The following is a 2330-nucleotide window of genomic DNA, read 5'->3' on the forward strand; positions in this document are numbered from 1 at the left end:
AAATGAGTTGGACTGAAATAAACTTGAGCTAATAAATGGATAGGCAGATTCATAACCCGCCCAAACATGAATGGATTAGACGGATTGAGTTAATTATAAACAAGAAAAATTATCTAAATACATGACTTATTTTACCATATTCTCTAAAAATTCCCACCATTTAAAAAAATTTCTCGTTCCTACTTTCTAATACATCACTTTACGTGATGTATCCGGACGTACCCGATGATGTATCGAAACGTTGTGTGATGTATTCAAAATCGAGACACGATGTATTAGGATGTTGAGCGATGTATTCGAAATCGAGACGCGATGTATTGGGACATTTTAGAATGTATACGAATTCCATCAAATTTAAGGAATTTTTGTAATCTGGAAAAAAGTATGAATTAAATGTAGTTAACTCTAACACTAAAATTCTCTTATAAATATGTCAAATCAAACATGAACGAATAAAAATGAACGTATACTGGTGGAGGCACCATAGTACTTATTAGCAGCCTGTCTCCTGCTAACACTCCGTGTTCCTTCGTGTCTCAACTGTAAGCTATTTTTCTTCTTATTATTATTATTTTATATATATATATATATATATACTATCCAAACAGTACTCACTTATCATATAAACACTTTCATTTCCTATTTCATTATTTTCAAGAATGGACATTCTTGGTAACTTCTATATTGATCCACTTTCTCTAGTTATACCAACTACTACCTCATCAAACTACGTTCGTTAATAATAGGAATGAAGAAATCATGTTGTTACTAGCTTCGAAAATCCCAAAAAAACGTGGAGGTAGGAAGAAGTTTCGCGAAACTAGACACCCGGTTTATAGGGGAGTGAGGTGGAAGAATTTCAAAAAGTGGGTTAGTGAAGTGAGAGTACCTGGTAAAAAGTCAAGAATATGGCTTGGCACATTTCCCAATGCAGAAATGGCAGCTAGAGCTCATGATGTGGCGGTCATGGCTCTTAAAGGCCGGTCAGCTTGTTTGAATTTTGCTGACTCGGCTTGGAGGTTGCCTGTCCCTGCTTCAGCAACCGCCAAGGATATTCAGAAGGCGGCTGCTGAAGCAGCTGAGGCATTTCGTACATCAGAATCCTTGGAGAGAGAAAACTCTGAGGAAGTTGTTGTTAATAATGATGATCATTATGTTGTTGACTCAGGTTGGAGGTTGGCCATCCCTGCTTCAGCAGCAGCCAGGGATATTCAGAAGGCAACTGCTGAAGCAACTGAGGCATTTCGTCCGTCAAAATCCTCAAAGGGAGAATACTTTGAGGAAGTTGACTCGACTTGGAGGTTATACATCCCTGCTTCAGCGGCCGCCAAGCATATTCAAAAGGTGGCCGCTGAAGCATTTTGCCATTCAGAATCCTCAGAGGGAGAAAATTACTCTGAGGAAGTTATCATTAATGATGAAATGATCACACAATATCTCATTGACTCAACTTGGAGGTTACCTATTCCTGCTTCAGTGGTCGCCAAGGCAGCCACTGAAGCATTTTGCCCTTCAAAATCCTCGGAGGGCGAAAACTCCGAGGAAGTTACCATTGATGAACAAGTCATACCAGACATCGTCGTTCCAAAGTTTACGGAATATAATGAGTTGTTCATGGATGAAGAGGCCATTTTCTACATGCCGGAATTACTTGTGAATATGGCCGAAGGGTTAATGCTACCTCCTCCTCAATGTATATATGGCATGGAACCTCATGATATTGACATGTCTTTGTGGAGTTACTAAATTTTAACCAAATGTGTTAAAAATTGTTTTTCTACGAAAAATAAGTTTGTTTTTAAACTTGATTTTTTGTGTTTTTTAAGCAGAAATAATATTTAAAAGTGTTTGTGTATAATTCAAGCATATACTATTAGTGATGAGGATGGAGGGTAAGGGCGTGGAGAAGACAATCAATGTGGAATATAATGAACTTGTTTTCCTTACTTTCCATGGAGAAATCGAACACGAGTTGTTACCATAAGAGTTGTTTTCCTCTCTTTTCCACTCAAACACGAGCTGTTACCACAAAATTTGCTAGTATTACAAGATCAAAATATGGTGTCATATGTCTATTTCATTCTAGCTAGTGAAGTATTCAAACACATTTTCTATCTTAATTATCATCAACCATTTATCAAAGTATATTTGCCTTAATACCCTGATGATGTGTAATGTATACTCTCTTTTTTAATTTAAAAATGGCACTAAATGGCAGTCCATGTAAATAATTAAAAGATTATGGTGAAAAATATATTAGAAGTATCAATTTTTTGTAAATTTTCTACCTAAACTATCTGGTATTTGCGTTTTTTAATTTGAATTATCAA

The 2330-nt window shown here is 36.3% G+C and overlaps 1 pseudogene; it reads left to right on the forward strand.

Moving 5' to 3' along the window:
- Positions 1-659: 659 nt before the first annotated feature.
- Positions 660-1746, forward strand: LOC125832972 (dehydration-responsive element-binding protein 1B-like; annotated as a pseudogene).
- The last annotated feature ends 584 nt before the right edge of the window (positions 1747-2330 follow it).

This window comes from Solanum verrucosum, unplaced genomic scaffold (assembly GCF_900185275.1).
Source record: "Solanum verrucosum unplaced genomic scaffold, falcon-dt-bn FXZP01000016.1, whole genome shotgun sequence".
Lineage (NCBI taxonomy): Eukaryota > Viridiplantae > Streptophyta > Magnoliopsida > Solanales > Solanaceae > Solanum > Solanum verrucosum.